The following is a 14,370-nucleotide window of genomic DNA, read 5'->3' on the forward strand; positions in this document are numbered from 1 at the left end:
TGGTCTAAATCCCCGCAGCCTCACTTCATGTTAACAAAGGAATCTGCGAATGGGCCCAAGTGCGACAGCCTGACAAGGCAAAGGATGCCGGGCCGTGAGAAATTCCTTCCGCATAAAGCCAGAGCGAAGCTGCTCAGGGCAACTCAGTGAAATGTCACCTACCACCATTGGCCCCCAGTGGCTCTCTCTTTTGCTTCCCCATATTTTTTCCCTCATTTCCCCTTTAGTAAAATGAAGAGGTCACCATAGATGAGTGGTCCTCCATCCTGCTGCCCAGGAGAATCACCTGGGGAGATTTTTTTTATAATACTGTTGTTTAGACTACATCCTGCAATTCCAAGACTGGGGGTGGGGACAGGACCCAGGAATCAGCATTTTGATAGCTTTACAGGTGATTGTAATATACAGCGTGGTTGAAAAATGACTGAATCTGTCTAGACCACTTCCAGATCTAGGAGTCTTTGTTTAGTTCCCCCCCCGCCTCCGCCACAAATGTGGAGTCTCACCTGGCCTCTCTGTCCCTCCAGCCTCTGCGCAGACCTTACCCTCAAGCCTCCCTTGACTCTTTGCCCTGACCCTTCACTGACTTCTCCCTGTGCACTTTGTATTCTATTTGCTGGGGGGCACGAAGTCACTGCATACCTCATTAACTTCCTCTGCTTAATTGGGCAGAGGACAAGTCCCAAACAACTGCAGAATACATGGAAATTCACTGACAAAAACATAAACAATGAATTAGGAGCGCTTGTAGAACCCCTAGGAAATGTTAACTGTGGAAGCAGAGAAGGACCCATTCCTGGAAAGTGACTTTGACTCGTAAAGTCACACTAGAGCTGGAACAGTACACATTTCATTTAATATTGACTCCATATTATTTATTCCCTTAGGCTGGTCCAACCCCATTTTGTCGTGATCCCGAAAGATTTCACACATACAGTTGGCCTTCCATATCCGAGGATATGAGTGCTGACTGTACTATGTTATTTTATATAAGGGACTTGAGCATCTGAGCATTCCTGGATTTTGGTACCTTGGGGGCGGGGGGCACAGTCCTGGAACCAATACCCCGTGGAGATCAAGGGATGATTGTACTTTATATTTACCATAACTCAGGTGAGTACAGTAAATCTCTCTTTCCTAAATAATCCTTTATCCTTTAAAGAAGCAAAATGAATTAGAAAATGGAAGCAGTGGTCTGCATGCTTTGGCTTTTCCCAAACACACTTCCATTGCAACCATGAAGACAGCGGCAGTGAAGCTGGTGGCTTTGCCTGCTAGGAATTAGAGGGTTTCCATTTTATTTACCTGAGTAGGTACAGATTTGGAATTTCCACGTGCTAGTGGGGTACAACCTAACATCACTTTACTTTTTTTTTTTTTTTTCATCACTTTACTTTTATTCTGACCCTTTGTAAATTGAATTAGAAACACTGGAAACTACTTTTTTTTTCTGGATTGCACTTGAAGCTTTTAGTTGGTGGAGCCTTTTCAATTCAGTTGTCATTCTCAATGAGGTGGCTTTTTTTTTTTCCAGTCAAGTGGCTTTAGTTGAGTTAGGTGAGGGGCACTGAGGCAATTTAGTCGTTTAACCCCACCATGTGCTTTGGACAGAAATCAAGGGCCAGGGACTGGTGCCTGTCTGCTAACTAATCCTCCGTGTCAGGCATCTGGAAACCCGCCTCCTCTGCCTTGTCTGAGTTGACTAATTAATTAAGCTGTGTTTGTAAACAGGCCTTTTCTCCCCCAGCACTTTTTTCATCATCTGTTTCTTTAGCTGCAAGCTGGTGACCCCATTTAATGGTAAACAACCCGGCCAATAATTTTGCTTTCCTAGGGGCTGAGGAGTTTTCATTTGGAGGCTGCCTAGAACTATACAAGAGGCCCAAGCTTTAGTGGGAGGCAGACAAGGATTTGAATCCAATTCAGCCATTTATTAATTATTATGTGACCACAGGCAAATGACCTCGCATCTCAAAAGGTCAGTTTCCCCATTTTTCCCTTGCAAGACCTACCACTTAGGCCAGTGTCTGGCATATCCTCCATTTAAATACCTCTAAATAAATTAATACCTTTAAACATCAAGGGTATTTTCTGCTTGATACCGCCTTGACTTTGTGCAGGGAATAGTCAGTTTCAAGACATTTCCACACACATTATCACATTTGTCGTTCTTGAACCCCTTTGGGGGAGTTTTGGTAAATGTTGTCACCCTCATATTTTACAGATAGAGATTCAGGCTCAGGAAAGTAAGGGCCAAGTTCCCACAGCTGCTTAGAGCCAGAGGCCGAGCAAGTGTCCACACTTCTGGTCCAGTGCTCTTACTTTGAGACCAGGTATCCCCCTGGCCTTCAGTGGATGACGTAAAACTAGATTATAAACACTGGGGAGAAAAGGAAAAGAGTTATACGAGATATCCCAAGAACACCTTCTACAAGAAAACGGTAAGATACCACTGATATGAAAGGTGTTGAAATACCTATTAGAGAAGTATTATTTGATACATGGAAACATGATGACTGTTTAACTTCCGAATTTCCCTCACTGTCCCACCGGCTTTTGTTGGTTCGTGGGTAAATTGCTAGTCATAGTTATTAACTAATTCAACAACATTAATACTTACATTTGGACAATTTGTTATATACATTGGATTCTTCTACCAGCCCTGTGAGATTAGCAGAAGTAGAATATACCTGTAAACATATATACGTAACTTCCCATATTGCTGATAAAGAAACAGAGTCCAAGAGGTTAAGCGATTTGTCACATTCCCAGGACTTGTCAGGAGTAGGGCTGGGCCTGAAATCCAGGATTTCCATCTCTAGGTTTAGCACTATTTCAACAGTACTACAATTAAGAAGGACTTACGTCAGCACTGTACTTATTTATATTAAAGCGCTCTAAAGGACTTTGTGCTATTTTGTCTTTTAATTCTATCTATCTCCATGTGTCTTTCTTCTTGCTTCTATCTTCTTCATCGGTTTTGCTAGCTACACAGAGCCTTTTCCCGAGGTGGACATACTTCAGTTAACCTCTGCTATGTAACAACAACCCCAAAACCTAGTGACCTGAAACAACTACCATTTTATTACTCGTTATTCTTTGGGACAGTTTGAGTTGGGATAAGCTGGGTGGTCCTTGGGTTGGTTTCACATGGGAACACTCACCTGATGTAGTCATCCGGTGGCCCAGCCAAGGGTGGGTAATCCATAATGGCCTCACTCGTGTGTCTAACTGTTGCTACTGGCTATCAGCTGGACCTTATCCTGCAGGTTTGCTCATCCTCAGGGAGGCTGGCCCAAGTTTTTTCAGAGTTGTCAGCAACATGCCAAGAAGGCAAGGCCCTTTGCACTGTCAATCATCAAGTCTCTACATGTGTCACATTTTTTGCTGTCCTTTTGGTCAAAGCGAGTCACAAGGGCATGGCTACTGAGACATGTGATTCATTGGGTACTACTAATATAATAAACTACCGTAAATGGGTGTAAAAAATAATATACACCTTATAAGACTACAGTGAGAATTAAATTTGATAATCCACGTTCATTGCTTAGCACAGTTCCTAACACATAGTAAAATGCTCAATAAATATTAGTTAGTATTAGTAGTAGAATCACAGTTAGCCGTTATTAGCTGCCAAGACCAGATTCTCCTTTTGAAATCCCGTTCATTCATTTATTCAACTAACCTAGTAATACTGAGTGCCCATTGTGGTACTATTCTCTATGCTGAGCATTTGGGAAAAAAGAAATAATATTTAGTCTCTGCCATTGAGGAACTCATAGTCTACTGGAGCAGACCAGACACACAAGCAATTAAATATAGTGTCGTATGGCAAGTTCAGTGACGGAGATTTGCACAGGGTATTTGGGGAGTACCAAAGAGGGATACCTAACCCCTTAACCCAGCCTGGGGGTGTGGTGAGAAAAGGCTTCTTGAAACCATATGAGCTGAATCCTGAGGGGCGAGTGGGTTTCATCCAGAAGAGCAAGCGTTTAAAATAGAGAATTACAGCATGAGTGAAGGCATTGGGTAAGAAAGAGAGTAGTGTGCTATTATCAGAGTGAAAGGCTAGGAAATCTGAAGAGATAACCCAAAAAGAAAGCAGGAAGGCAAGAAAGACAGAGAGAGAGAGAGGGAGAGGGAGGGAGGGTGGGTAGGAGCGGGAAAGATAAAGGGAAGGTATGGGGAACAAATGTGTCCTCTCCCAAGGAGGTTGGGTACTTTTCTGTAGGTGAATGAGGAGACACTGACAGGCTTTGAGAAGAGTCGGGATGGGGTCAGATCTGTATTTTAAGAAACCTGGGGCCAGGAAGAGGATGAACTGGAGGGAGATAAGACTGGAGGGGGCCAGGGACCAGCTAGGAGTAATCCAGAAATCCAGGCAAGCGATAGAATATCTGAGAATGGAGGCCAGACTGAGATCCTTTCCTGCCATTTCCACCCTGCAAGGCTGGGAGAAGGCACTTCAGTGAGAAAAGGAATGACTTTAGATATCCTAGTTTGGGATAGCGTAGTCCAGAATATTCTGGAAAAATATTTTCTTCATACTTAATAAGTGTATGCCTGTCCAGAAAATGGACCTTTTCTGGCTAAGGAGGGGTGGTAGACCCTGGACGGTCTTAAGAGTGTTCTTATTAGGAATTTATTCCTCTTTTGCACGTGGCCTTAGTGACGTGTGGGCCCTCTGTTCTATGAATGCTACAAGGGACCTTCTTGGACACACATCTTCACGATTTTTTCTTTTATCTGTGGTCTAGTCTTTTTAAACTTTAATGCATTTTCAATGACCTTGATCTCTTCTATTTGTGTTCCCTTATTGCCTCAGTTATTTTTATGTGCCTTATCAATGTTTGTGCCTTGTTTCTTTTCATATATATTCACAACCTTATGCCTTGGATTTCCTGGGTGATCACGCTGTCAGCTATGCTGTTTCATTGTCCCTGAAAACACATTCATAATCATCAGAGTTTACATTCAGATTTGTGGTCTGGAAAACATTGTCGTTACACTTATGCAATGTGTTCCTTTTCCAGAATCCCTCCCATTACTTTCCTTTTGGCTCTCATGTTCGAGCACCCCACAGTGCTGAAAGCAGCTCTCCGCAACCTCACCTGATAGGGTCCTGCTTCAGTCCTGGGCATTTTTTCTGGCTCCTGAAGATTTGCACGAGAACCCGATTTTGCTTGTTTGGTGGGTTCACTCAGTGTGCAACATTTGCTTCATTTTTCTTAGTGTCCTGAGATGTACTTGATACAGGTGCTAGCCTTATGTATCTAACATTTATGGGTAGATTCTTGCATATTTTCAAATAACCTTGTCTTTAAATATTAAATACATTTAAAATTCAGAGAGGGGACTTCCCTGTTGGCGCAGTGGTTAAGAATCCACCTGCCAATGCAGGGGACACGGGTTCGAGCCCTGGTCTGGGAAGATTCCCCATGCTGCGGAGCAACTAAGCCCATGCGCCACAACTACTGAGCCTATGCTCTAGAGCCCGCGAGCCACAACTTCTGAGCCCACACGACGCGACTGCTGAAGCCCGCGTGCCTAGAGCCCGTGCTCTGCAACAGGAGAAGCCACCGCAATGAGAAGCCCGCGCACCACAACGAAGAGTAGCCCCCGCTCTCTGCAACGAGAGAAAGCCCATGCACAGCAACGAAGACCCAACGCAGCCAAAAATAAATAAATTAAGGGAAAGATCATGATGGACGATGTAATGAAACTCATCAGGAGGCCAAGGGCAGAGCAAGCAGGGAGCGGTTCAGTAAAGCATTATTTGAAGAGCAGTATAATCACCTCTGGCTTCCAGAGGTCTCGCACAACGAGCTGGTGCTTTCGGGGTGGTGGCACTGCTTCCACTTAGTGTCTTTTGTCCTGCTGCTGCTCTGGGCCTCTAGGACATCTGATACTATGGCGGGCCCGAGGCACATGGGCTGCCTAAGGAGAACAGGGCGGGCGGGCTATTCTGGATCAGTACCATTTACTGAGCATCATTACTACATGCCTGATACGATTCTTATGTGTCTTATCCAATATTTGAGGCAACATAGAGGAGTGGCTAAAAGCAAAGACTCTGGTATTAGAATGTCTGGATTCAGATGTTGTTCCTACCACTTGCTTGGCTTTTGAAACCTCTATATAAGGATCTTATAAGAGCCTTCTTGTTATAAGCTCTTAATCCTGGAAAAGGATTTGTGGAAGGGGGCCATGGAGAGTAGAAAAGGAGATGGAGGGAATGGAAATAACGGGACCTGGCAGCAGAGTGTAGCATGTGGGCCAGTGGGTAAGAGATACTTTGGTATACTTTGGACCTGCCAAGTGAGACTGGTTGCAAGTGGAGACCCTGTGATTGTCCAGGTAACCCTTCCCCACCTCCCCAAGGCCTGGGGGCCAGAAGGGGATGCAGCCACAAGTCACTGTGGGACTTGACAACAGGAACTCTGCTGATTGGCCCTGCCTACACCCCAGAACCTGAGAACTTGAGGGGAAGCCTCCTGCTTCTTCTTGATCCCATGCAGGGGGTGCTTATTTAGGAATGGCGGTGGGATCTGCCTGTCACTGGTGACGCAACCTACTTCCTGGCCCCTGAGATGTTCACAGAAAGTTGGTGATAAACACCAGCCACCAGCAGCATCATTTACTCAGTGCGCACCAAGTTCCGGGCATCTTGCAAAAGCATTTTAGATACATTATTTCATTTAATTTTCATCAAAACCTCATGAAGATAGTTGTAGTTATTATCTATTGCCTTTTATAGATGAGATAAACAGTGCATTATGAGGACCGTTTTGATGATAAAGAATAAATATCCAACTTGAATGAACTTAAGCAAAAGGCAAATTTATTATAAGGATACTGGATTGTCTCTCCAGAACCCACGATGGGAACATAGCTGAGCCTCCAGAACACTGATCCTCTCAGGCACCTTGCTCACTCTCTCACTGGGATGTGCTTTCCTCTGGCCACTGGCTTCGTTCTTCTCTCTCCATTGGCCAGTTTTCTCCTAGGGTGTGAAACATGGTGGCCCACAGCTTCTGGGTTTTTTTTTTTCACCCCTCTGAGGCATTTTATTTGCATGTATGTATTACATACATGCTAGAAAAAGAATCCAAGGATTTTCCTTCCTGTGTGTTTTCATCTTGCTTCTTCATCGTCCATGATGCCAGATGAGGTTATCAGTACAATGAAACCAGACTGATGGGATGGGAGCAGTTTATTCTGCCATTTTTCTAGATCTTTGAGTGGCATATCAAATCTAGAGTTGGGCACTCCACACTTATTTAGCCTGCCTGTGAGGTTCACAACAATTTTCCCTGCCCTGTGATCATCGATGATTTCAAATTCGCCAATGTAACCATGCTTCATCGTCACAGTTAGAAACCTGACAGTGACTTTGGAGCACGGCCTAATAAGAACCTGTCATTTGCCTCTCTTTCCGGCATTGTTGATACTCGTGAGAGCATCATCAGCCAGGACATTCATGGGCACCACTATGGCGGCACGGAAAGATGGCGGAAAGAGCTTCTGATTTTTACAGATGATAGCTTGTGCTACTGGGGAAAGACTGACTTAACACTCTTCGTTCCTAAGGCCAAAAATCCCAAGGATTTGACCCAACCGGTCAGGTGCCCTCCCCTCAGCTGTAGCTGGGTCAGAGGATGAACTGGGAGATTTAATAACATGGTCATTCTCAGAGGACCATGTGGTTGGAATCGAGGAAGGGGCAGTTCACAAAAGGAGAGACCGAGCTAAGCAAGAGGGGTGGGGGAGAGAGTGAGTTAGGGGGTCAGGCAGAGGATGGCTGGTTGGTAGACAGAATAGCGGTCTCATCCACAACCCAGAACTTAAAAGGTTAGGTAGCCCCTGCCGAGTCACACACAACCAAAGCCAGGACTCAATTTAGGCCTTTCTGACTCAAAGCCCTGCATTTAACTAAGATGACAAATTAGAATGAAGTAGTGGAGTGAGTGAATGTATGAATGCACACATCCATACGTGCGTGCATGCATACAGTCACGCATACGTATGTAAATACCAGTGAAGACCTTGCCAAGCCAGGGCTCCAATCCAGGAAGTCACATTCAGAACCTTCAGGCATTGTGCACTTGTGCTCTATCCTTCCAGTTTGCAATCAGAGGATAAAGGTAGCAATGAGAAGGGAACTTGATGAGGAGCGATGTCCGTGACTAAAGCCTGTAGCCCGGTGCCCCGAAGCAGGTTGTAACACCACCCGCATCCATCAGTCAAGTCAGGCAGTCAGTCAGCATCCCAGCCCTGCCGAGCTGGGTTCTGGAGCAACCTAAGCCTTGGGCGTATTGCACACATGTCTAGAGCCCCATGATACAGGAGGCAGTTGACTCAGAGGAGGTGGGACCTGACTTGGTGCTGTTTAGTTCCAGAGGTCTCTGCCTGGTCCCACATGTCCCAGAGGAGATGGTTCAGGACTCAGTCTTGATGTTCCAGAAGAGGGCCTTTTCTGGAAAAAATTGGATCAGAGGACAAGGTAGATGGGGCTCCGCTCTCAGTAACTGATCCCGTCTGAGTCCCAGAATGAACTCCGAGGGTTGCTGTCCAAGGATGGGGAGATGGCTTGGGAGGTTTCAAACCCTCGGGCCAGGAAGGCATCAGATACTCCAGGAAAACATGTTGAATCTTTCAGCTTAGTTGAGCCTGTTGAGCAAACTATTTACAATATGCTCTGACCTAAAAGAATTACTACGCTTTCTAAACTAGCCATCTTGCCCCAGGGAGGGTTTTATGGGAGAGGAACACCTGGCTCGGTGGCATTCGTTGGGTTCAAGGCCTTTGGTAAATCTTGAAGGGTTGTAGCAATTTTACTCTCGTGATCTCTGTTTTTATTTGCGCCTGAATGAAAATATTGCATGGAACTGGAAGAATGGCATGGAGTTTAGTCTGACATTTTGAAACAGATCGCGTTAAGAGTTTGAGAAGTTGGAGTTGGTTCTGGGAGGAAAGTAGGCACACTGAGAGTTGCTGTTGTTGGTAGTAGGAGTAACAGTAACAGCAAGGAGGGGAAGGAGGAGGAGAAAAAATAGCAAATACTGCTTGCATAAAACTACTGCGTGCCAGGCCCAGAGGTGAAATAACTCACCAAAGGTCACACAGCTTGTCTGTGCCCTGCCTCCTACTGCTACCATCCTGCCTGTGCCCCCCACCCTCCATGGACTCCAGGTGACACTTGCTGTAAAGTCTTTAGACACAACCGTCAGTCCCAGCTTCTGGGAGGCTTAGGTGACTGCAGGGAGGCTGTGGAGCTGCAGCAGACCCTCTTCTCTCGGATCACGGCAGGCGAGGAGTAAAGAGGTCAGAAATATTCTCTTGGCAACATGGCACAGTGCAAGAAACACAGACTTCCAGAGTCAAACAGATCAGGGATGACGTCCTGGACCCTCAACGAGCCTCGGTTTCTGTGCCTCTACTATGGGCATCACAGTACCCGCCTATTTGGGAGCTAGTGACAACGGAATGCCATCACTCTGCGTGAAGTGCCTGGCACAGGGCCTGACCCAGAATACACACGGTTACTCTAATATTATCGCATCTCTGCTCGTGGTGTTATCTGCGATGACCACAGCTGTTCTCTGGTGCCGAAGGGAATCAGCACCTTCCATTCCCGGCCCCAGATTCTATCCCAGCTCGCCACTTCTCCATTCCTTCACTCTCCAGAGCAGGAGAGATGGAGGGAGGAACCGTGGAGAACAGGGACCACACAGGGGGCCGTGGGCAGTGGTAGCAGTGGATCTGCACAACCCCCAGGGAGCCCCGGGCTCTCTCGGAGGGGCAGGGGTCAGCCAGGGATAGCAGATGAGGCCTGAGATGACAACTGACATCTCAGTGCCACTGGGAGACCCACACAGGTGCCAGGCAAGAGTGGCTGGGTGGGTCTCCCTTCGGCATGTGTGCCCAGAGCCACCGGCCCCCAGCTTAGTACGTGTCAAGGCAGTAAAGGGTCAAGGCAGCACGGATCAAATTTGAATATGGAAATTATTTTCTAACACATTTTTCAAAACGCTAGCTTTGCAAATCTAGACATCACTGAGTGTGCACGTGATTAGGGGAAGGAGCGCAGCAGATGTGCCGTCGCACGTACAGCCGTCCACGTGGAACTGAGTCCGCCCGGGGCACTCTGTAATCTAGAGGCAGAATTGAGAGAGGCAGTGTGTGAGGCGGCCCTTACCTACTACAGCCTTTCCGTGGACGAGCACTGGACTGATATCTAGCGCTGGAGGCTTTCTGAGGGTATATGAAGTATTTGTCCCCCAGTGACACATCAGTGAATAATTTACCGAGAACACACTTGTTTCAAGCCCGTACAGGGACAGAAAGAGGTCAATAATATAGTCTCTGCCCTCGAGTGCTTAAAGTCACATTCAGAGACAGAGATTTTAATGTAATAGCCCAAGGGAGCAGTTGACCCACAAAATGATTACGGAAGATCAAACATAGAGCTTCTTCTCTGGCTGGGGATGGACAAGCACGGCATCGTGGTGGTGCTGAGGCCTGAGGAGGGCTGCGAAGGATGCAGAGCACTTGAGAAACATGGGAGGGGCTGATGGAGAGAAGACCGTGCAGCCCAGAAAACGAAGCTGCACGTCGACCACACATAGCGTAGACAAAGCTCCGTGCAAAGAGTAAGAACAAAGAACACTGTGGGAAGACATAGAAAACAAACTTATGGTTACCAAAGGGGAGAGGGAGGGAAGAAGGGACAAATAAGGGGTATGGGATGAACAGATACAGACTACTCTACATAAAATAGATGAGCAACAAGGATTCACTGTATAGCACAGGGAGTTATATTCAGCATCTTGTAATAACCTATAATGGAATATAATCTAAGAAAAACCAACTGAGTTACTTAGCTGTACACTTGAAAATGGACACAATATTGTAAATCAACTATCCTTAAAAATAAATAAATAAATAGTAGTAAAGACCAAAATATTACAGAGACAAAGCCAAATACATCACATCAATTAATATAAATGAGCAAAATTTAGGTATTAAGACAAAAAGACTTTCAGGTTGGTTTACAGAGCAAAAGCCAACCACATTGCTATACTCTAGAGACACATCTAAAACAAATTTAGTACTTTTATACTTCTTCCCATTCCCTGACTCTTAGTACATGCTATTTTATTTTCCATTGTCAAGGTTTATAACACACACATTTCATTGTATAACCTTAGATTTTCTAGTGTTTATTCCTAGCTCTACGTTTAAATTAGTATTGTAAATAACACTGCCAAACATTAAAATAAGGAATGCTATGAGAGTGGGATAGATCTTTTTTTTCAAGTAAGGGTGGGAAATCAAGCGTTCTGTATAAAAAGAGACATATTTTACTTTGACAGAAAGAAGTAAAAGTAAAATCTTGTGCATAAAAAAATATCAGAAACAGTCAGAAGACAAATCTTAGAGTAGAAAAATATTTCAAGCACATCTGACAGATAAAGGGTTACTATCATACTATACCAGGAACTCCCTACAAGTAGATAGGAAAGACCGACAACGCAACAGAAAATGGGTGAAGGGTGTGACTAGAGGGTAAAAGAAAGAAATCAAAATGTCTAACAGACGTGCAAGGGTGCTCTGGTTTACCGTGAGTCAAGGAGATGAAAATTAGAGCAATTAGATACCATTTTTTATTCTTCAGATTGGCGAACTTTTAATAGGGGTAACAACCTAGTGCTGGTGAGAATGTGAGTAAGGCGCATTCTTGTGCTTTGCTGATGGGAATTTCAGTTACTCTAAACCTTTGATAAAGTAGTCTGGCAACATCAAGCACATTTGAAAACACAAATATCCTTTCATTCTACTTTTTTATTATTGGTAATTGATGCTTTGGAAATACCAAGATATGTATTCAAGAGTATGCTTTTTTGTTAAATTTGGGGGGAACATCCTAAATGTTTATCAATAGGGATATGACTGAATAAATTAGGATGAATTCATTATTAGGAAGTACTATGCAGCTATTAAAAGGACTCAAGTCTGCCATCTACTGAGTTGGAAGGAAGCCCATGATGTATAATTAAGTGGGAAAAGCACGTTTGCAGAGACACACATACTATGACCTGGTGTCATACATACATACATACATACGTACTCACAGATGTATTTTGTATGAATAGAGAGTGGATGGTCATACACCAGAATATTTACTTGCTTATGAGGAATGGAGGGGAGGGATGGATGCAGAAACATAAAGATTGAACAAAATGAAGTATTATCAGACACTTAACCTTTGAAAATCCTCAGGGCTGAGATGTGTAGCTTTGGGGGAGGAGAAATAGGAGTGCCCTGCTCTCCTCAGATTTCTGTTCTATTAGGAGTCTCAGGCCTGCCCCGGGGCATGCCCCACACATGACAGCTGCCTGCTTGACGCCACTTTGGGACGGGATGGGGTGCAGATCAGGGCTGCCTGGCAGAGACTGCTGGTCCCTTCGGCTTGCTCAGGGAAATTACATGTAGTTTTCAATTTTGCGTTCTAACAGTCAGACGAAGGCGTCAAATAAGCAGCAAGTGTTTAGTGTTAGATCCAGATGTCATCTCCAGCAAGAAACAACAGTGCTTTGACTTGGGGAAAATAACCTTTGATGCCTAAAGAGGCTCTACTAAGGGCTTTCATTCCAGCATCTTGAGAGATGACTTTGCCTGCAGATGAGAGAGGCTGCCCGGGGAGAGCGATGCCCTCTGCTGTCTGGGCAAGGACTACGGTGGCCTTCACAGGAGCCATGCCCTGCCTGGGCTCCTCTCCTTCTCCCCGAGGACACGCTCACCAAGGGGACAGATTCGGGGGCTTCCAGAAGGAGTGCCGCCCCTGTGTGTCCCAGCGTGCTGTTGCGTGCCAGCTTCACTGCCGGCGGTGGAGGAAATCTGTTAGCCGAAGGAAGACTTTGACGTCTCCCATCACCACAGATTGCTTCTAGAATTTTCCTAAGGGAAAGCTTATGGAGTAACACGCTGTAGGTTTGTGAGATAGACTTCCTTCTGAGGAGAAATCCCCAGCTGAACAGGTGTTCAGCTTGTACTGAGAGAAGCAACCAGAAACCCTCAAAATGACTCCATGTTTTCCTGAGAAAACTAATCAGAGATTTTTTTTTTTCTTGAGAAAGATGATTTCAGGTCTCAAGAGATCTTCTGAAATCTTAGTGTGGCAGGGAACTGCATTTTTTACAGACAGATGTTGTTGTTAAATGTGCTTCTGGAGATGTTTGTTTAGCGCTTTCCTCTGAGGAATTCAGAGTGCTTTACAGACATTTTCTTCATTATTTCTTAAGGGTTTTTTCTTCCTCCTGAACATATTTTACTCTCGACTATAAATTTTTCATTCAGTTTTTCTCACTGGATTTTTCCTGAAATATTTCCTGTTAACCTCATTTCCTCCTACTCTGCATATCCACTATGATATACTAACACCAGTTCAGACACCCTAGAAAAGAATTCAAGATTTTTCCTTTCGGAATCTCAGGCTTCTCTTTCTCTATTTACCTTTACAAACTTTCCCATTTTTAATACTTTCACCATACTTTTTCCCCCTTAAAATAAGAATTGCTTGAAATATGCCTTGTTCTTCCACATAAATAGCCCCTATTTTATTTAATTTTAGTTGTTTACTTATTTCTAACTGTCTTGCTTCACAAGAAGTTGAAGTAATTAATTTGTGGTAACTAAACACATTCTTTAACATAAGCACTGTGTAGTGGCATTGCAAATCTGATATTCATAGCTGAGTTGTGTTGGGGTTTTTTCAAACCTGTTTCTCCTTTCAGTCCTGAAGGAATTTGTTAACTTTCTTTCTCACTGTAATCATCCTTGAAGATGGATGATTTGACTTGGGGAAAATAACCTTTGACGCCCAAAGAGGCTCTACTAAGGGCTTTCCTCAAAAAAATTCCTCAAAAAACAAAGAATCAAGACTTTAAGACAAGCTAATCTTTTGTAGAATCAGATCAGATACTTCCCTCCCTTTAGGAAATAACCACTAAGAACACCTTTTTACTGGGCTCTCATCAGATGGAAATGTAGTCGGGAGCCTGTGTCCTAAAGATCATGAAATTATGTAGAAGACACCTTAGCAATCACTCCCTATTTTACAGATGTGGAAACTGAGGCTCAGAGAATTATAGATATTTGTCTGCAGTCACAGAAATACTTAGAGACATATTCAGAATTTAATTTAGGAAGGACTTCCCTGGCAATCCAGGGGTTAAGATTCTGTGGTCCCAATGCAGGGGGCGTGGGTTCGATCCCTGGTCGGGAAACTAAGATCCCACATGCCTTGGGGTGAGGCAAAAAAAAAAAAAAAACAACTTACTATCCCACATATATTAAAAGGATAAAAAA

General features: G+C 44.5%; 1 protein-coding gene and 1 pseudogene across 1 annotated transcript in view; one reads left to right on the top strand and one right to left on the bottom strand.

Annotated features, from left to right (window-relative positions):
• GRIN2B (glutamate ionotropic receptor NMDA type subunit 2B) overlaps positions 1–14,370 on the top strand; it is a 345,756-nt gene that overhangs the window by 276,568 nt on the left and 54,818 nt on the right. The gene's annotated exons all lie outside the window — the stretch shown is intronic.
• Positions 7,096–7,494, bottom strand: LOC130709301 (40S ribosomal protein S15a-like; annotated as a pseudogene).

Source organism: Balaenoptera acutorostrata, chromosome 11 (assembly GCF_949987535.1).
Source record: "Balaenoptera acutorostrata chromosome 11, mBalAcu1.1, whole genome shotgun sequence".
In the NCBI taxonomy this organism is placed as follows: Eukaryota; Metazoa; Chordata; class Mammalia; order Artiodactyla; family Balaenopteridae; genus Balaenoptera; species Balaenoptera acutorostrata.